Consider the following 22,514-nt stretch of genomic DNA (forward strand, 5'->3'; position numbering starts at 1 on the left):
TGAGAACATATGCAAATTAGGCAAGGACTTTTGGGAACTGTCCCTGGGCCACACTAGGTGTAGGCCCCAAGAACCTGTGCCTGAAAGCAAAACTTCGGGCCTGAAGCAGGACCAGCATCTTCCCTGTCCTGCCCTGCCTGCTGATGGGGAAGGGACAAGCTGACGATGACATAATTACTGGAAGGGGGGCTTAAATGAGAAGAAAAGAAAGCAGGGTGGCTACTGTTCTACCACTCATCCTAATGAACATTTCTTGTGTTCTAGGAGAAAAGGGTAAGATGAGAGGAAGAGAGGAGAGGCAAAGCAATAAAGAGCAAAGAGTAAATCGAATGGCACAAGCAAGGGCCCCAAAAGATGGTTCTGGAGAGTCTTCTCCCCATTAGAGGATGCAGAGTAAGGAGAAAGCCACTCCACCTTTTTGGATTTGGGAAAGAGGTGGCATAAAATTCAACCCAATCAACAGGATAAAAGGATATTTAATATATGCCAGAGACCAAGTTTCATGCTGTGAGGGATGAGAGAGGAAAGAACAGTCCCTGTTTTTAGGGGTATTGCAATATGGCAAAGGAGATGACACATTCAGAAGGAATAATAATTCCCAACCTGCCGAAGTAAGATCCATGATAAAGATGCAAGCGGGTAGCAGCATGGGAACAGAGGGAGCACAGTAATGAATGAATGCTACCTTGGGAAAAGCCTCATGGAGCAGCTTTTGAGTATGAAGAACAACCAGGACACAGAACAGACACAGAGGAGGGGGACAACCTTCAGACTGAAGAGAGAGCTTGAGCAGAAAGAGGCATGGAGCTGGGGAAGGCGGCATGTTTTTGGAGAAAGGTGAGCTCTCATGACACTGGAGCTAAGACTGAACAGTGGGTGGTTAAGGCTGCAGGGGAAGGCAAGGCCAGCTTGCGAAGACAGGCTAAGAAGGTTGATCTGATAACATGCAGGATGGGGATGCACTGAGAGCTATTCAAGAAGAGACGGACAAAATCACAACTGTGCCAAAAGAATGTGAATCTAGAGGCATTATGCATGACGTGCTAGAGAAAGCACAGACTGGAGATAGGGGGCATTGTTTACCAATCTCCCATGCGTTGCCTGCATTTAGGCGTATCTTGTAAGCACGGGCACTGCCTTTGTACTGAACTATTTTTTCAAAGATGCTTTTCTAGTGATTAGTGTCGGAAGAAAGAGACAGCGTCTCTCTCCAGAGCAACACCAGGCAAGCCCACTGTCTGTTAACAAAAGATTCAGTTTCCCTAAGATCAGGCTTTCCTCTCTGATAATACAACCCACTTCCTATGCAAGAATCCATCTGCTTCTATCTCACGGCTCCTGTGGAACTTAGAAGTAAGGGGGATGGACAGAGATGTGTTCCTTATATTGTTTTATGTCCTGAGAGACATTACTTTGTTTCTGACCCAACAGTCTATGTCTTTGCCATAATTCATGAAACCATGGCAGGCTAACTTGTCACCCGCATGTAGTGTAAAAATCTCAAATTGTTCATCTTTTTCAATGAAGGGGAAACTGTTAAGAAGCTTTTTCAGTCATCTTAATAGTAAATACTTGTTTTATGGCAAAAATAGAATTTTATTTATTTTTGCACCAAGTACCTGACATTTAAATATGATCCATTTTACAATGTCCAGAAAACACGGTTTCTTTACCACAAACAGCCTGACCCAATGCCATTCACACTGTCAGTTCATCCCACACCTTTCTCCTGAGTCTCACCCACTAGAGTCTCAGAGGGGAAGTAAGGCTCCAGGACAGGATGGGTGTCAGGGATTCCTATCATGCATAGAATACTTTTACACTCTCACTTTGCTCTTTTAATGTGCCTAAATGAAGCCAAAATAACTGTCCTAAAATTTCTTCCTTATTGCAACTATCCTAGTATTTAGCCAGTCGCCTAGCATATACTAGCTAGTCAGTAAATATTTAGAGCCTGAAACTGAAATAAAGCAATTAACGTTAAAAAATAGAACGAGACGGGAAATTCTTGTCTTTAATCACTTACCCCAATTCTAAAGATAGAGTTGTTTTTAAGCCTATTTACGTTACTGTCTTTATACTATGTGGCTGATACTAGGTATTTTTAAGACTGGCTCTGCCACTTACTGTCTTTTGTGACCCTGAACCTCAGTGTTTTCACCATGAAATGGGACTTGATTATTTTCAAGGTCTTTTCCAGCGTCGGATTCCATGAAGCCCAGTTCATGGAACTGAGTACTAATGTTACTTCCAGCTTCTTTATTTTCTTTGGAAAACACAGCCAGAAGAGTTATTTTAATTGGAAAGAAGGAAAGATGAGCGATTTAAGTATGTGAGTATGATGAACAAGCTTCTTAGTTTCTTTTGCTATCAATAGCTTTCTGGCCCCTTTATTCACTTTGAAGCAAAGCCTAAATGTAGGGTAGCAATTCTTTCTTTTGACTAGGTTCATGGTATCTGTAATCTCTTTCAAAGATGAAAAACAATGGGTTTTGCTAAGATCCTTTCACATGGGCATAAAAATGGCGGTATTCTCACCAAAACATAGAAACACAGTTTGAGTGCTGAGACTTTAGTTGTCATCCTTATTATGGCAACTAGTAATTAGATTTTATTGTTTGCAAGAAGTGTGAAAAATCAGATAGGAAAATTCCTCACTGTTGGAAGGAATGGCCTATTAATTGTGATTGCACAAAAACAAAGACACCTCATGGTGGTGTTTCTCCTGCCAAGTGTAAAGATGGGCATATGGCTATGTGAGCTCAATTGGTTGGAACACCGTGTAATAGAGGCCAAGATCACAGATTAAAGTCCAATATGGGGCAGTCAACTCTTCTCTCTTCTGGCCTGCCAACCATCCTACAAACAGGAACCTAACTGGACGTCAAACACTATTGATGGCATGTCAGTTATCACTTCATACATGATAGCAAAAAGAAGGTCACCAAGTCCACTGTGTTCTGTCCTCTTTGAGTTCATGATGTCTTTATATGCCAATGCAATTTATTTCAAAAATTACTAATTGCTTTCATGTGCTTGCAAGAAAGTTTGGCCTGATACCTATTCTGGAGAAGCTTATCATCTTGAATGGAAAGAGAAACTCACATTTTCTTAAAATAATTTTATTCAAACTATTCATATGCATGTTCAGCATCAGTGATTTCATAATTTTTATAACTACTTTTTGAGCCAAGTAATGTTTACCTAGAGCAAATCATCTTCACTTCCAACTAAGCTGTTTGAGATATCAGGCTAAAATTAGAATCTGTATATGATTCTGTTCCTGGAAATGTTGTACTGAGCACGGATATCCACTTATGTAACATTTGGACATTAGGACAGTCTTTTCCCTCTGCTTTTCATCCTATGTGTGTGCATTTTTTTAAAAAATTTTCACAATGCAATCACTTACCATATTGCTTTTTAAAATTATCTTTAGAAAGTTGGTTTTCAATGATGTTCATTGCTTGCAACCCTGAAATCATGCCCTCCAGAAAAATAATCAAATTTTCCCATCTCTCTCTCTCTCTCTTTTTTTTTTAACATTTTTATTTTACTTTTTGAGAGACAGAGAGAGACAGAGCACGAGCAGGGGAGGGGCAGAGAGACAGGGAGACACAGAATCCGAAGCAGGCTCCAGCTCTGAGCTGTTAGTACAAAGCTCAATGCAGGGCTTGAATGCATGAACCCTGAGATCGTGACCTGAGCCAAACTCAGATACTCAACCGACTGAGCCACCCAGGCTTCCTTTTCCTTTCTCTTTTTTTAAAAAATAATCATTCTTTATATTTGTACCTGAACTGACTTGACTTCCTTAAGTTTTCTCCCACTCCTTTACTCCTCTATACCCATCTGAATTCTCTATTTTCCTGGCTTACTTGAAAGAATGTTTTAAGATCTAACTTAGACTGCTACATTCATCCTTTACTGAGAAACTTCAATTTTTTTCCTGAAAACCAAGCTACTAAGTGAAAGGTTGTTAAATTTAAAAAAAACCTTCAATTTGAATGAGAAATATCATGATGTCTTCCATTTTAACATAAGATATCCAATTTTCACAGATAGAAACATTTAGCAATAACAGCACAAAAGCAAGCTTATATAAGCAAAACATAAGTTTGCAAGTAAAGAAATGTAGATTGTATATAAAACGAAATGTACTGAAAATTTATTGTATGGACTAGATGAGGAAGAGAAGACAGGATGTTGAGTTTTGGGGATAGAAGGGTATGGATCATTCTTTGTAGATTCTTTCTTCTGCACTGTTTTCCTCATCAAATTTTCAAACTTAATGAGGCTCATTGTTATCTTACAATCAAATTGCAGTTGAAACCAAAGTTGTAGTGCAGAAAAATGCCTTTAAGGGCAAAATAAAGGCTAACCACAAGAGTGCTTTGAAATCTATGAAGGGGTGCCTGGATGGCTCAGTCAGTTGAGTGTCTGACTCTTGATCTCAGCTCGGTTCTTGATCTCAGGCTCATGATTTCAAGTCCTTCATTTGGCCCCACCCTGGGCAGGGAACCTACTTAAAAAATAAAAAATATGAAGACTTTGGGAAGACTGCATGTGCACCTTTTTCTATGAAACGTCACAGAAAATCTCACCTTTTCATTCCACTCACTTTACTTACATACCCATAGAAAAAGGTTTTGAGTTTATCTAAATATGGCACACAATTTAAATTTGTTCCACATGATTGTTTCTGACTACAGACTTGAATGTTAAGTAAACATATGTGTCTTTTCCTGGGATTATAATTTTAAACTACTACGTCTCAAAGCATATTTATTTAGTGTGGTTTTAGATGTAAGAGAGTATTAAGAAACAGACAAAAAATCATCTGGAAAGTGGCATAACTTTTTATGGGTTGTTGTGAACATTTACTAACTGATAAGTAACTGCGTGGAGTGAATCTTTATTCCTGGTCCCAGAGGCCATCTTTGGATATCCAGCCAGGTGAGGTGTTCCTCCCCTTTATTCTCCTCTGTGTAGACCTTTCTATCTCTTTCAACATTGTTTTTTTTTAATGTTTATTTATGTTGAGAGAGAAAGATAGAATGCAAGCAGGGGAGGAGCAGAGAGAGAGAGAAAGAGAGAGGGAGAGAATCCCAAGGAGGCTCTGTGACATTAGCACACAGTCCAGTGTGGGGCTTGATCTCATGAGTCATGACATCATGACCTAAGCCAAAAGCGAGTTAGACACTTAACCGAGTGAGCCACCCTGGTGCCCCTCAATCTTGTTTTTATTTATTTATTTATTTATTTGTTTGTTTGTTTTAAGTTTGTTTATTAATTTAGAGAGAGACAGAGACAGAGAACATGCACAAGAGGCAAAGAAAAGGAAGGAGAAAGAATTCCAAGCAGGCTCCACACCATCAGCATGGAGTCGGAGGTGGGGCTTGAACTCACAAACCATGAGATCATGACCTGAGCAGAAGTCAGACGCTTAACCTATTGAGCCACTCAGGCACCCCTCTACATTGTTTTTAATGATTTCTTTGTGTATTTCTCTTGCTGTTTTGTAAGATCTCTGAGGGAAGGACCGTGAACTTTTTTGTTGCTAAGGCTTAACCCTGAATCAATGAATGTATAAATCTCCACATCCACTTTACCAGCCTCCAGATGAAGGCAGGTTTCTGTGTTACCTACTTAACAGACTACTGAAAATAGTTCTCTGTTTTAAGTTACCCCAGATCAATAGAGCATCTCATGTCTTAGAGAACATTTCTATCAAAATTCTGGTAACTTGGGTGGAAAATTACTCTAGTGATCAAAGATTGACCTTTTTTCTTGGAATTTGCCTAAGTATCAGTTGGAATAGAATACTGGGTTTCTCTTTTAGTGACCTGAGACTCCTTACTCTGGGTACCAGATGGTTTTCTCTTTCACTTGAAAATGAAAACATGTGACAGACTTTGTCAGGGCATGTGTCAGTGATGTTATTCATGGGGAAAGTCTTCCAAATGACATGCTTGTCTCGGAGGGCGTTTATCTGGAGCATGTGTTGTGTCTTCAGATGCCTCAAGTTCACACATTAAAGATGTTAGTTCAGTTGTAAATTGTTGCAGGTCTGCAGCCTCGACGCTTGAAAGAAATCAAACTCTGGGAAAATGAACATTTTCACTCTTCTTTTTCTTTTTAGGGTTCTGAAATACACTTATAAACTGTAAGGGAGAAAAATTCGTATTTTCTTTCTCAGAAACTGTTCACCTGCACTGATTCTTCACACACTGACAGTCAATCAAATTTTCTTAGAGACTTGAGAATACACCAAGAAATTGTGCCTGGGGGGACATCCAGACTGTCTTCTTCCAGGCCTTGCCCAACACTCAGTAACCAATAACTGCTCAAAACTTCAGGCTGTGCTGTGATAATGTGCTAATATGTGGCCCAGAGACATCGCTGCTGACAGCTCCATATAATACTGTTAATAATGAAAGTAGGCTTTAGTTAAGTTACTCCTCTCTTCACCTCATGTGTCAGCTGACAGCCATTAGAAAGACAAGTGTCTGGATGTAGAGATTGTAATCCTAGAAGACTTTGTCTCTTTACAATTCTGATAACACAACCTTGGATTCATTAGCTCTGTGCCCAGCCCTCAGGGAAGTGATCATTTGACAGATCATCATTCCGTGTCTAATTCCTGGAGGAAGAGGAAGAGGAAGAAGAAGGACTTCTCATGATAGATACAAAGATTTATTGTAACACTGTGGTAATTAAGATAGTATAAAACTAGTGAAGGCGTCAAGAAACTGACCATTTCTTTTAATAGAACCACATGCATATAAAACTTTGATATATAGTAGGAGTAGCCTGGCAAATCTGTGAGGGAAGGAAGGATATTTCAGTAAACGTAGCTGGAAAACTTAGTATCCATGTGGAGAAAATGAATTTGGATTCTTATTTCAGAGCATTCAAGGTCTAAACACAAACTATGTTAAAAACTGGAGTATCGAAAGCAAGGCTCGAAGTTTTGGAGAGGGCGGTGGGGGTGTGTGGGTCACATGGGTATTAAGGAGGGCACTCGTGATGAGCACTGGGCGTTATATGTAAGTGATGAATCACTAAATTCTACTCCTGAAAATTAAACAAATAAACAAACAAACAAACAGATAAATAAAAGTTTTGGGGGAAAAGAAGTTGACTGTCTTTATAAAGCAGATGTAGGTGGGATACCTTCTTAAATAAGACAACCTCTCTAACTGTAAAAGAAAAGAAGATGAGAAATAACAAGCACTGGGAAGGATATGGAGAAAAGTTTATTTACGCACTGTTGGTGGAAATGTAAAATGGGACAGTTGCTGTGGAAAACCGTCTAGCAGTTCCTCAAAAAATTAAAAATAGAACTACCATGTTACCCAGAAATTTCACTTCTGAGTATATACCCAAAGAACTGAAAAGGTTTTGAAGGGATATTTGTACAGCCATGTTCATGGCAACACTATTCGTGATAGCTAAAACATGGAAAAAACTCAAGTGTCTATCAGTGGATGAATGGACAAACAAAATGTGGTAGATTCATACACTGGAATATTTTTCAGTCCAAAAAACAAAGGAAATTCTGACATTTGGTACAACATGGATGAACGTTGAGTAAGTTATGCGAAGTGAAATAAGCCAGCCACAAAAGCACAAATGTTGTAAGATCCACTTATCTCGGGTACTTAGAATAGTCAAAATCATAGGCACAGAAAATAGAATAGTGGTTGCCAGGGGCTGAGGAGAGGAATGAGGAGTTAGCGTTTAATGGGTACAGAGTTGCAGTTTACAAGATGCAGACAGTTCTGGAAGTGGGTGGTGATGATGTTTGCACAACATTATACATGCATTTAATGTTATGGAAATATATATGCAAAAATAGTTTCAGATGGTAAAATTTGTTATGTATATTTTACCACAGTTATAAATATTAGGAAAAAAATATATTTGGACCAAGAAGCCTAAAAAGACCAACCATAGAATAGGGTCTTAGTTTCAGTTTGAGAGATGAGAGCTTCTCTAACTGGACAGTAGTGTTTAAAGCCCTCTCTGCACATTTCCAATCTACTCCAGGGGAATGAAGCAGAATTGTGAAAGATGGCTGCCTGCTTTTGTATTGCCCGTTGCACATCCCAATTGTACGTCCCAAAGTTCTAAAACGGCTGTAAGAATTGCTTGTTTAGGGGTTTCTGGGTGGCTGAGGAGCATCCGACTCAGTTGATACGACTCAGTTGATCTGACTCAGTCAGCTGATCAGCTCAGGTCATGATCTCACAGTCGGTGAGTTCAAGCCTTGCATCGGGCTCACTGCTGTCAGCTCAGAGCCCACTTCGGGTCCTCTATCCTCTGTCCTCCTCTCTGTCTGTCCCTGCCCAGCTTGCTCACTCTCTCTCAAAAATAAATAAACATTAAAAAAGAGAATTGTTTACTTATTCAGGAGTAACTTAGCCAGGCAACAGTTTAGACCTAAAGAGTATTTCCTAAGAAATCTAGGTGTGTAGGTCCCTGAGTCTTCTTTGGAGAGTACTGTTGTCCCCAAAGGTTCTGGGAGGTCATGGCTTCTAAATTTCCTGTCATCCATCATTGGAGTAGACATTGCTAATGAAAAACATGCTGGAATACTCTTTCCAGCCTACTTGCATCTAGCATTTGCCTCAGTCTTATTAAGTGTGTTTAATGAAACCCACCCTCATTATAGCTAAAAATGAAGTAAGAAAGAAAAATTATAACCAAACTACCTCTTTTGTTTTTTTTACATTTATTTATTTTTTGAGAGACATAGAGAGACAGAGCACAAGTTGGGGAGGGGCAGAGAGAGAAGGAGACACAGAATCCAAAGCAGGCTCCAGGCTCTGAGCTGTCAGCACAGAGCCTGATGCGGGGCTCGAACTCATAAACCGTGACCTGAGACCGTGACCTGAGCCGAAGTCGGACGCCCAACCGACTGAGCCACCCATGCGCCCCACCAAACTACATCTTTAACATTCTAGTCAAAACAATTGTATGATTTAGTATAGCTATTCACGTTTTAAGTTGTTGCTTTAACAAAATTGAGGCAAAGAAAAAAGGAGGATACACTGTATTGTATCTACACTTGTATAATATGGAAGGTCATTTGTCACTAGCATAGAATATACTCTCATTAACTTTTTGTTATTTTATTTTTTAATTTTTTTAATGTTTATTTATTTTTGAGAGAGAGAGGCAGAGCATGAGCAGGGGAGGGGCAGAGAGAGAGACATACACACACACAGAAACTGAAGTGGGCTCCAGGCTCTGAGCTGTCAGCACAGAGCCAGACGTGGGGCTTGAACCCACAAACCATGAGATGACGGCCTGAGCCTAAGTAGGGGGCTTAACTGACTGAGCCCCCCAGGCACACCTCTCATTAACTTTTTAGAATAAAATTTATGCCAAAGAATTTTTGAAATGATAGGTTGCAACCTTAGCTTGACAAGGCTTATTTCACATCTGAATTGCTTCTCTCTTAGAATTCAGTCCTCAAGGCAGAGAAGAGTCTGCCTCTGACTCTGGGCCTTCTCCATCAATGAGACCTCTGTCAGCACCGTATAAATAATTAATTATTATTAATAACCACCATCACCATCATCTCTGTCTCTCACTCCTGAACGTAGCCAGCACTTTTTTGATGAACTGCAGGGAACAGGTTTATTATTTAGTTGCTGTGATGAATAGGAAGTGGCAAGCATGCCCAGGGCCACAGAAAAATTCCAATAATAATAAGTGGGTAGAATAGCTTCTGTGTCATGTGAATACAAGGCTATTTGCAACGTAAATATTTTTCAGTGACTTGCAAATTATAATTAGGATATTTTGAGTTTCAGCCTCTGTAGAGTGTCAGGAATTTAGTATTGGGTTTTAATCAATAAGCAGACTTTTGGTGAGTTTTTCCTACTTGTGAAGTGCCTCAAGCAACACATTCTGAAAGAGTGCCCTTTTTTCCTCTCTATGCCTGAAACTAAGCTCATGTCAAGAAACCATTTCCTTCCTTTTCTGATTATATTGATATATTTATTTTCCTTCTATCTTCTCCAAATTATTCTCAAAATGTACAATTATTTGAAAAAACAAGGAATATATATATGTATATATTACATATACATATATACATAATATATATGTATATATTAACATTCTGACAGATCCTTTAGGTGGGATAGGAAATAGACAATGGATTTCCTTTTATTAACCGTTACGGAAATCTTGGTGTTTAACGCTCTTTACACACACACACACACACACACACACACACACACAATATCTAATGAAATAAAAAAACACCTGAAAATAGTGAAAATGAATAGAAAATTCACCAGCAATGACAAAACAGAGGAAGTCATACTACATATCCTAAACCTCAAGGGGTAGTAGGGAGGACAGGATCAAAGGATTCGGGGGAGATTCCTAGTCCCACTTCCACTACCACATGCTAGAAGCAGCACAGGTGAGTTGACAGCATCCTAAAAACACTCTCAAATTGTCTGATAATTGCAGAAAAGTCACTGTGGTGGCTTCTTCACTGTTTCCCCATTTCAGATGAGGGAGAGCGGAAATGTTGGCGAGGAGATATAAATAAACAATGAGAGCTAAAGCCCTTTCATGAAATACTCCACAGTTCTTTGGGGAAAGATTTGAACGCCAAGATATCCTGGACATTCCACCCATCCCAGAGAGGAGAGATCCAAGTTCCATCAGCAAAAGTTTCATATAGCTTCACTTCAGAAGAGCTTTTTTGGGGGCGCCTGAGTGGCGCAGTCGGTTAGGCGTCTGACTTCAGCCAGGTCACGATCTCGCGGTCCGTGAGTTCGAGCCCCACGTCAGGCTCTGGGCTGATGGCTCAGAGCCTGGAGCCTGTTTCCCATTCTGTGTCTCCCTCTCTCTCTGCCCCTCCCCCGTTCATGCTCTGTCTCTCTCTGTCCCCAAAATAAATAAACGTTGAAAAAAAAATTATAAAAAAGAAGAGCTTTTTTTGTCTCCACATCCCCCAAGCTCCACTTCCCAGAACTACGAGGTACAGTACTCCATGAGTACAGCCTAAGGAGCTAAACTAGAGATTTTACCTATATCATATTAGAACAAACAGAAATTTTGACAAAGAATCCCATATTAAACATGACCAAAATAAATGTGAAAATATATGAAGCCATCTGATCCTGGACTTTCCTCTGTTGGGAGGTTTTTGATTACTGATTCAATTTCCTTACTCATTACTGGTGTGTTCACATTTTCTATTTCTTCATGATTCAAGCATGAATCATGAAGAATATTTGTTTCCAGAAAATTATCCACTTTCCAGGTTATCTAATTAAGCATTGTCATTATGAGTTTAAAATTCATAATATACCGCATGTAACACTTTAAAGTCTTGACCTAACTTCACTCTGATTCCAGAGAATTCTTTACGTGTAATAAAAAACAAAAAAAAAATCTTTGTTTTCTCTTTCTATATATAGATATTTTGTTTCTTTTTTGGCTAACTTCTGAAAAAGGAAAAAAATTAGGATATTAAATGTCATTATTTTTCAGTAATGCATTTATTTTCGGACCCTGTTAGAAAATTATACAATATGGGGCGCCTGGGTGGCGCAGTCGGTTAAGCGTCCGACTTCAGCCAGGTCACGATCTCGCGGTCCGTGAGTTCGAGCCCCGCGTCAGGCTCTGGGCTGATGGCTCAGAGCCTGGAGCCTGTTTCTGATTCTGTGTCTCCCTCTCTCTCTGCCCCTCCCCCGTTCATGCTCTGTCTCTCTCTGTCCCCCCCCAAAAAAAAAAAAAAAAAGTTGAAAAAAAAATTAAAAAAAAAAAAGAAAATTATACAATAAATAAGTGATTTTTGTCAATCTATTAAACATAGAGGAGGATAATTGAAAAAAATATGATATTTCAATGGCTGAGCATCAAAGTTGATCTTCTCAATGGAAAAGTATAGAATTAAAGTTATTTTAATACGCTTAACTTTATGTGTATTCATTTATAAGTTGCATATATACATGATGACAAAAATGCTAAGTTAAAATACTGAATATTATTTAATGAAAGAAAGTAGAATAATTAAAGCCAATTCTGTATTTTTGCTTTTCATAAGATTCTAGGGCAGACGAGGGGTGGGGCATTGATGAATAAGAGGATGGTTCTGTTGCATGGAGCTTACTTTCCACCAGGAGAGAAAGCAAACCAATTAATTGTGCAATTTGAGGTAACACAAATGGAACTGCAATTATTGATGTTGCTTAAATGTAACCACAGATTACATGGCAGGGGAGATCCAAGGAAAAGCAGATGTAAAACCAAACTCAAATTACATTACAACACAGGATATGTAAAAAATAGAACGCAAATCAAACAGCAGCAAAATCTTGATTTTAAATGATGTCCTATAATTGACTGAGATTGATTTTATGAGCTATTTCTTTGAAAGGTCCAGTTAACAGATATCTTAAAGATGGTGTCATTATAGAGACTTACACAATAATTAGTTCCTCCAGCATTTTCTAGTTCTAAAAATTCGAGGGGAAGGGTGTGTATCCTTAAGCAACTAAAGATTCTAACTTGGTAATCACTTAGATTTCAGCGTGTGAGTATTTAAGAACAAAAATATGTTAAGGAGGAAAGGGCTCCTACCAGCCACACCTTTCTGTATTTTATTTCCATAGTTATTTTCAGGAAAAGTCGTCAGACTTGGAAGTGGGCAAAATGCCCCTGGGTATCCTTACAGGAGATTGCTAGGTGTTATGGCATGCTCTCTGGGGAGTTATCTGATTTCCCCGTGCATATGTAGAGATGAGCATCTCTGACTGTCTCTCCAGCCACTAGAGTGATTTATGACTTTGCAGAGGTAAAATGCTAAGTTGTAGGAAACTGAGAGTAATGCAAATTATTTTCATCTGCGGTGATTTATACTCTGTAGAAAAGACTACAAGCTTTACATTTTATTACGTTATAGGATTTTAAATTGCTTGGTATTTATTAGCAATGTTTCAGTATTTGTAATGGATCTTATACATATATGTCTGCTTTCCAAATTCACTTTAAACTGGTTCTAATATCTTATTAATTTCCTCACAAATTAATGAGTTAAATGAAATCTTTATGTTTGTGTGAGAGTCATGGCTTACTATTTTAAAAACAGCCACTCTGGAAAACAGTGTGGAGGTTCCTCAAAAAATTAAAAATAGACCTACCCTATGACCCAGCAGTAGCACTGCTAGGAATTTACCCAAGGGATACAGGAGTACTGATGCATAGGGGCACTTGTACCCCAATGTTTATAGCAGCACTCTCAACAATAGCCAAATTATGGAAAGAGCCTAAATTTCCACCAACTGATGAATGGATAAAGAAATTGTGGTTTATGTACACAATGGAGTACTATGTGGCAATGAGAAAGAATGAAATATGGCCCTTTGTAGCAACGTGGATGGAACTGGAGAGTGTGATGCTAAGTGAAATAAGCCATACAGAGAAAGACAGATACCATGTTTTCACTCTTATGTGGATCCTGAGAAACTTAACAGGAACCCATGGAGGAGGGGAAGGAAAAAAAAGAGGTTAGAGTGGGAGAGAGCCAAAGCATAAGAGACTCTTAAAAACTGAGAACAAACTGAGTGTTGATGGGGGGTGGGAGAGAGCAGGGGGGTGGGTGATGGGTATTGAGGAGGGCACCTGTTGGGATGAGAACTGGGTGTTGTATGGAAACCAATTTGACAATAAATTTCATATATTTAAAAAAATAAAAAAAATAAAAATAAAGTATTATGAATTGACCATAAAAAAATAAAAATAAAAATAAAAATTGTATTTAAGCAAAATATAAATTGACCTAAGTGATAACCTGCATTTTGGCAAGATGGCGATGATTCTTTTTGTTTTGTTTTGTTTTTGTTAATAACAAAAAAAGAGGGTATTTCAGAAAAGGTCATATATTGAATGTAAAATTCACCTTAAAATTTTATTTTGTGAGTACTTACATTTAAATTTGTTTAAATCACTAAAATGATTAACAGACCCTTAATAATAGGAAATGTGGTACATTCTTTATGACTCTACCTAAATAAACTAATACTTGAATAAAGTTACCGTCACTAAAATGTACACCTCCTTATTGTTCTTAAACAATTTTTTTTTTAATTTTTTTTTTCAACGTTTATTTATTTTTGGGACAGAGAGAGACAGAGCATGAACGGGGGAGGGGCAGAGAGAGAGGGAGACACAGAATGGGAAACAGGCTCCAGGCTCTGAGCCATCAGCCCAGAGCCTGACGCGGGGCTCGAACTCACGGACCGCGAGATCGTGACCTGGCTGAAGTCGGACGCTTAACCGACTGCGCCACCCAGGCGCCCCTGTTCTTAAACAATTTTAAAAGCACTTCCAACTTAGTATTTAATTTACAATCTTAACACAGGAGAATAGGATAATGTGTCACATTCTATTTAAAACAAAACAAAACAAAACAAAACAAAACAAACATCAAGAGGTTAAATGGCTTGTGTTCGCATAATTAAGCAGGGAAGAGTTTGTAATACTAGAACCAGAACTCTGGTCTTGTTACATGATCAGATTGTGCAGGTCTCTATCCTATAGTATATACTGAAATTATGGATGAAATGTTACTCCCACCTTTTTCAATTTTGCTCAGTGGGTGCAAGTTACTTGGCTCAAGTTGGTGAGAAGATTCTTTTTCACTAAATAATGCAAGAGTTGCAAGTGACACAGAGGAAAAGAACAAGGGGCTTTTGTTTTATCAGCATAGCTTGTGCAGAATTTGGCTATTTTATAATTTAAACAAATTTCAAAATAGCAGCTTTGGTTTTAATGTGTTTTTCTTTTTCTTTCTTTCTTTTTGCAGTTAGTATTTTTATGGATCAAATTCATCTTTTTAATCTTTCTGAATTAAGGAGTGAAGTAAAGAGCAGGGCATTCCCAACATTTGGATGAAAAGATTTTTTTTTTCATTACACAAAACCTTGACATCTTGGGGTGGGGGGACAGATGAAGGTTAATAAATAATGAAATCTGATAGTTTCTACCATTTGAGAATCTGGGCAAACTTCAGAGAAAAGAACATTTATTATTTTATCAATTGAATAAATACCTTTCTGAATGCCTTCTGTGTCAGCCATTGTGACAGGTGCTAGCATAGAGAGTACAGTATGGGATAGATTTGTTGTTTGAATGTAAGGAAATTTTAGCAAAGGAAACAAAAACAGCAAATAGAAAAAAAGAGACAGTAGCTTGAGAAGTGCCACAACTGGGCACAGTTCACGTGGAACATATACAGATCACGTGGAGCATCAGAACAGAGACCCAACCCAGGTCCTGGTGGGCCTGGAAGATGATGGCTCAGAGGCAAGAAATTTGTAATAAACAACTTATTTTACATTATTTAACCTCAGTATCCTCATCTTAAAATTTCAACTAATATACTCCCTTACAGATCTGCTGTGCAAACAAACAAACAAAAAATTATGTATAGTGCCAGGACATAAAGTGCACAATAAATGGTAACCATCATTATTACTCTTATTATGACTAATAATAAAATGGAGTTTGAAGGGTGAATAACAATATCCTTTAGAAAAGGAAAAAGAAGAGATTTCATAAAAACTCTTTATCATGACTGGATCTAGAGGATGAAAGAGATGCCAGAGATGAGCTAGAAGATGAGGAAGAAACCAGATTACATAGAACCTGGCAAACCACCTTAGGGATTTGGAATTTATCCCAAAGGGCATGAGCAGCCATTAAATATTTCAAGCAGGAGTGTGATGTGTCCTGGTTTCCGTCTTACGAAACCAATTTGACTACTGCTTGCAGTTGAAATGGGGCAAGTTCAAAGGATACGGGGACACAACTACAGAAATATATATGGCAGATGACCCTATCTTGAAGTGGCCTGGAGATGTTAGAAATGGAAAGAAATGGATAGAGTTGAAAGTTATTTTGCAGATAAAATCCACTATTTGGGGGCTAGGAGTGAAAGACAAGAGGGTAGGATACAGAGAACTGTGTCTTCCTTAGGAAAATGGGTGGCTAGTGGTATAGTTCACGGCCATTGGGATGCAGGAAAAGAAGAGGAAAAAGAATTGGAGGTGGAGGAAGAAGTTTCAGGGAGATTTAATGAGCTCAGGTTTGGGAGTGTTGGGTTCTAAGACAATCAGTGAAGGATCCTCATAGGGCCTAGATCTATGGTATCGACTGCAGCAGGGAGAGAATTTGCCCGAAATTTCTTTTTTTTCCGAAAATTTGTCCGTAACCCTTCTTTTAAAAGTTTTTAAAAATTGTTTTATTACAGAAATCATTTATGGTCTTGGTCGATAAAAAAGAGAGTAAAAAATAAAAAAGACATATATTCCTATCAATGAAAGAAAAACACTTATATTTTTATCTTTTACTTGTAGGCCTTACATACATATAATTTATACTTCACAGAAAACAAAATGCGTCAACTTAGCTTTTTGTGTTTGTTCCAGATTTTCTATGAGTTGTTAAGAATATAACATATTTTAATAGAAGAAGTACTATACCTGTAATGTGTCAGCTCTCAGTGCAGTCCATTGACTGGGGAAGCCTTATTTCTTAATTTATCAAAGAGGAAATAGCATATATTTTACATTAAATGTCTAGTTAGCTAATGGGTCTATAATTATAATTATGAGAGAGAAGGAATCCGTTTAAAAAACTTTGATAAACTTTGTCTAAGAAGATGGAAACTTATCTGCAGAAATCAAGATAAACAAGTTAGGAGCATTGGGGACAATCATTCAGAGTGGTCCCTGGATCATTTTGGGGTAGAAAATATTCCCCCTATATAGAAAAACTATGATTTCTTCTACTTTTTCCTGAATAGAGATTGCATTTTACCATTCCAGGGATTTAAAATTCTAGGGTCACCTGGGTGGCTCAGTCGGTTAAGCATCTGACTCTTGATTTTCGCTCAGGTCATGATCTCACGGTTCATGAGATTGAGCCCCACGCTGGGCTCTGCACTGACAGTGTGGAGCTTGCTTGGGATTCTCTCTCCCTCTCTCTCTCTGCCTCTCTCTCTCTCAAAATAAATAAACAAAACATTTAAAATAAAATAAAATTCTAGGTAAAATAAGGCATTCATAGGTAAAATTATATATATCAACTATATGTAAAAATAAGTAGTTTAAACATGGCCACAGATTGTTTGCTACTCCTCCCATTGAAAAATTGAATCTGGGCAGAATCTATTGCTCGACTAACAGAAAACAAGAGAAAATGCTTGAAAAGCAGTATTCCTGGATTTCTGAGATTAGAGAAAGCCTTGTAGCTTTTGCCTTGATCTTGTGGATCATTCATTCTGGTGGAAGAGGACTTCCATGCAAGAAGTGCAACCCTAAGACTCCATATTGTGAGGAAGCCCAAGCTCGGTACATGGAGAGAAGCAGATGCCGGACCTGCCTACGTATGGCCTAGGTACCAGGTGTGAGTGAAGAAATCTCCAGACTGGACTCCAGCTTCAGGTGCTATAATGGCTTAAACTTTAAGAGGGACCCCAAGCTGAGCATATGAACCTATGGGACCATGAGTGATAAAGAATGGAGCTACTAAGTTTTGGAGTAGTTTCTTACACAGTAGTAAGTAGGTAATTGGAACACATGGGTTATGATTTAAAAAGAACCAGCCCATAGTCACCTTATTAGTTTCATACCAGGAACATAAAATATCCCTTAAATATATAGTTTTGGTGAACTGAGAATTTCTGGAGAGGGGTCGACCCACACCAAGTCCTAGATCTACAACTCCAAGATGGAGACACTTGGACAAGTCAGTTAACCTGAGTCTTGGTTTCATCATCTATAAAATGAATGAGTGGGACAAAATGATTTCTAAAGTATTGTGGGGACCTAAAATTCTGAGTTAACAAATTGGTATCCATTATAGCAGTCCCTGGGGGTACCTGGGTGGCTCAGTCAGTTAAGCGTCCGACTTTGGCTCAGGTCGCGATCTCATGGTTTGTGAGTTCAAGACCCACATTGGGCTCGGTGCTGACGGCTCAGAGCCTGAAGCCTGCTTCAGATTCTGTCCCCATCTCTCTCTGCCCCTCCCCCACTCAGGCATTCTCTTTCTCTCTCTCAAATATAAATAAACATTAAAAAAAATAATTAGCAGTCTCTGGTTACATCTATTTTCTAATTCCCTGAGGCTCCTAAGTGCCATCATCAACAAGAGGGAGGAAACAAGAAAATCATCAGCCCCATTGAAAGTGACTTGACTGTTTCATATATTCCCTCTCAGAAACTTTGGCTATGTCAGCATAACAGCCATGTGGTCAGAAGATATTTTGCTCAATCATAATATCTCAGTATTAGGAAAATCAGATTCATGCACAACAGGCAAACCTATGCTTCAGAATTTTTTCCAGAAGGAGGCTGTGATGAGGATCTTTGCTATAAAGGAATCAGGTGCCAAGTTAGTTTTTGTCTAAGAAGTCCAAATGCTACAAAGACAATTTTTTAAAGGTTAAAGCACAAACCCTACAACTGACTCAAATCTTAGTTCACTAGAGTGGGCATGAAATTTCTTTCTAGGCCTAATGCCTCGTCATCAAGATCCATCTAAACCTCCACCTCGGAGGACTCTGGATTTGTTACATGAACACATTTTTAATGAGGACTTACTAACTGTATCTTAAGCTGAATGCAGATGGCTGAAAGTGTAAGACCCATGTTTTTCTTTCAAATATCCGTCAGGGGAGAAGTACACAAAAAAAAAAGTATGGTAATGAAGGAAAGGAAGGTGGGAGATGCTGATAATCGTTGGTTATATAAATAATCACCTTCAGGATTCAGCATGAGACTCTGGGGCAATCTAGTGTGGACCACTGTTAACTCCTATTCCAGCAGCACGTTTGATTCTAACCTGGGTCTAGCAGCAGAAGACAGGTAAGCTGGAGGAAAGAGAAAATGGGAGACAATCTGGGAGACACATTCCTGAGATAGTGGGAGCAAGGTTACACACACACATGCAACCTGAATCTTGTTCCTCTATTAGAGACGCTGAATTGGTTATGGTTGCAGAATTCTGTCCCTGCTATTACTCCCATTACTAATTTTCTGACAAGAATGGAGTGGGAGTTGGGTAGTATTTCTACTCTGGCCATATGATTCAAGAGGCATTCACTCTTTACAACAGCAGATGAAATCAGACCGGGCACATATACAGTGCAACAGGATTTTCCATTTTCTCGGTTTGTGTCTAATTTAAAGCCAGTTCTACTTGAATGCATCTGGAAACCTCGGAAATTAGGCCTATAGGAAGGCTAATTTGCATGAGAATCAAAATATCAGGTGACAACTAAATCAGGGTGTTCCTGGAGTACCTTTTTATTTGGCGATTCACTCTCTTTTTTTTAATGTTTATTTTTAATGTTTTTATTTTAATGTTTTATTTTTGAGAGAGACAGAGACAGAATGAGAGTGGGTTAGGGGCAGAGAGAGAGGGAGACACAGAATCTGAAGCAGGCTCCAGGCTCCGAGCTGTCAGCACAGAGCCCGACGCGGGGCTTGAACCCATGAGCTGTGAGATCGTGACCTGAGCCGAAGCTGGATGCTCAACCGACTGAGCCACCCAGGCTACCTGGTGATTCACTCTTTAAGTAAAATGCGTGTGCTGTCTCCCCGTGAGCAATTTAAGTAAAATTGCTAAATGATTGCATCGTTGAATGGATGTGCAGCTTGAATGTCTCATATTTCAACATTGCTTAATTTGCACCTGAGCTCCAATGATACATACTATGTAGTCACACCCCTTCCCTAGACTACACAGCCTTACATACTAATTACTTTAACCCTTTGCCCACACATAATTAATTCTTTACTTATACCTTCTACTTAATATTTCTTACCTATAACAGTCCAGCTTTCCCACCTCATTCACCTTCCCCTAATGTTTCCACTGCTCATGCTTTACGAAACAGATCAGGTATCATCTCCCCAAGCAAACTTTTACAACTTCACTAGCCCGAATGAGACACTCCATACAACAGCACTCTGCAAACCTCTTTGATGTCCCGCACGAAATTGTTTTGTGGTGGTTTCTATACCCACACTCAACCGTGAGTGCAAGGACCTTGTTTTTATATGTGTATGTTCAAGGCTTGATTCAGTTTCTGAATAAATAAATGAATGAGAGCTAGACATAGAGAGACCTAGAAGGGATCTTCAGGGTGGGCAATGTTAGAAGTAATTCAACATGTCTATATTAGGTTCCCATTACTGTTATAATAAATTACCACAAGCTTAGTGACCTAAAAACAACACAAGCTGGTTTCCTTATAGTTTTAGAGGTTAGAAGTTCTAAAATCAAGTGTTGGCAGTGCTGCATTTCTTACAGAAGTTCAAGGAAAGAATCTGTTTCCTTGCCCCTGCCAGATTCTGGAGGCTGGCTGCCTGCATTCTTTGGTTTGTGGCCCCTTTTTCAAACTCCAAAGCCAGCTGTGTAGTATCTTCGTAGCTCTCTGATTCTGGCCACCTTCGACCACGTATAGGGAAGGACCTCTGTGATTGTACTGGGGTTGCCTGGATAATCCAGGGGAATCTTTTCAAGATATTTAATCACATCTTCAAATTCCCTTTGCCATGCTAGCTAAGTATCCACAGGTTTGGGGGATTATGACATGGACATGCTCATGGCATTGTAGGCATTGCAGGCATTGTAGGCACTGTAGGCATTGTTCTGCCTACCACACAGTATTGAGTTAGGATGTCCATTAGCAAAGGTGGTCTAGTGAAAGGTGCCTTGTTCAAGGCTGGAAGGAGGAGGCTCATGACATGACAAGATAAAACTTCCTCTTGCACTTCTACCTTTAGAATTTTGCCTTCTACATAAGGGATACTTATAAATAGAGGATAAACAGGATCCTTCATAGATACGTTGGAAGAATTCATGACACAATGATCCTTGCCCTCACACTGAGGAAGTTTTCTTCCAATACACTACGATTTTCTAGCCAAATGATAATAACAAATAGCAATATGCATCGCTATTTCTTTTCTTGATGGTAAGAATCATTGCTGAACCGAACATCCTTATATATCCTAGAAGAGTGGCACTCAACTGCACATTTATATCATCTGGGAAGCTTTCCTTATTGAAAAAAATTTTTTAATGCTTATTTTATTTTCCAGAGGGAGAGTGTGTACGTGCACGAGTAGGGGAGGGGCAAAGAGAGAGGGGGGACAGAGGACCAAAGCGGGCTTTGTGTTGACAGCAGAGAGCCTGATGCGGGACTGGGAGAACCATGAGATCGTGACCTGAGCTGAAGTCAGATGCTCAACTGACTGAACCACCCAGGCACCCCTCATCTGGGAAGCTTTCTAAAAGTACTAATGCCTCAAATCTTACCTCCCCTTCCCCACCAAAGATGCTGATTTAATTGATCTGGGGTGGGTCCTGGCATTACTTTTTAAAAATCCTTCCATGGGGTGCCTGGGTGGCGCAGTCGGTTAAGCGTCCAACTTCAGCCAGGTCACGATCTTGCGGTCCGTGAGTTCGAGCCCCGCGTCAGGCTCTGGGCTGATGGCTCAGAGCCTGGAGCCTGTTTCCGATTCTGTGTCTCCCTCTCTCTCTGCCCCTCCCCCGTTCATGCTGTCTCTCTCTGTCCCAAAAATGAATAAACGTTGAAAAAAAAAAATCCTTCCAGGTGATTTTAATATTCCAGAGATTTCCACAGGCATGCCCATATCATAGGTGAGGCACTATAAGCTATTGACTTGGTAGTTACCCGGTGTTAAAATGAAAGGACTAAAAACTGCAAATTGTGCAAGTTCAGCATGACTAAACCATATTAAATTCTTCCAGACAATTTTCTCATATTTCAAAAAGTAGCCATAGTTCGAAATCTGAGATGATATGCATTTGTCTGTAAGTTCATGAATCTCACTTTACTTGTGATATAGACACAAGAGATATATTTCAGGAGGAATGATTTAAATATACTCAGGGTGTGGTGGGGCCTGAAGACATATAAAGTAAGAAGAAATTGAGCAGTGATCTTAGTTTGCTCAGAAGGTGGATAACAGAGAGGGGAAAACCTCATTAATTGCTTCAGAATGGTTTTGTTCAGAAAGCAACGGAAGGCCGTTTGGCTTTGGATGCGTCTGAGCAAACCAAGGGGCTTATAAATAAGAAGAAAGGCTCAGACTATTTCTATGTATGGAAAATGACAAGGTTTCCCAATGCATCACTGCTTTGGCAGTGTCTATGCAATTATATTGTTCTTTAAAACTGCACTGCAAGATTCATTACCTGTCAGAATGGCAGCCACTTTACTTCTTAAATCAAAATCATTAGCAATTTTATTATGCAGGGAGATACTATCTTCTAAACTAGTAGCTATAAAGTTAATATCTAAGTTGTAAGATATACTTTATCCTTATCCTACGCACCCAAATCCCTAGATTCTAAATATAATACCCACACATTTGGTTACGTATCAATTGACTTTTAAACAATTTTTTGGTGATGATGTTTTAAAGCATTAATCCCTGGTT

Source organism: Leopardus geoffroyi, chromosome A2, assembly GCF_018350155.1.
Source record: "Leopardus geoffroyi isolate Oge1 chromosome A2, O.geoffroyi_Oge1_pat1.0, whole genome shotgun sequence".
In the NCBI taxonomy this organism is placed as follows: domain Eukaryota; kingdom Metazoa; phylum Chordata; class Mammalia; order Carnivora; family Felidae; genus Leopardus; species Leopardus geoffroyi.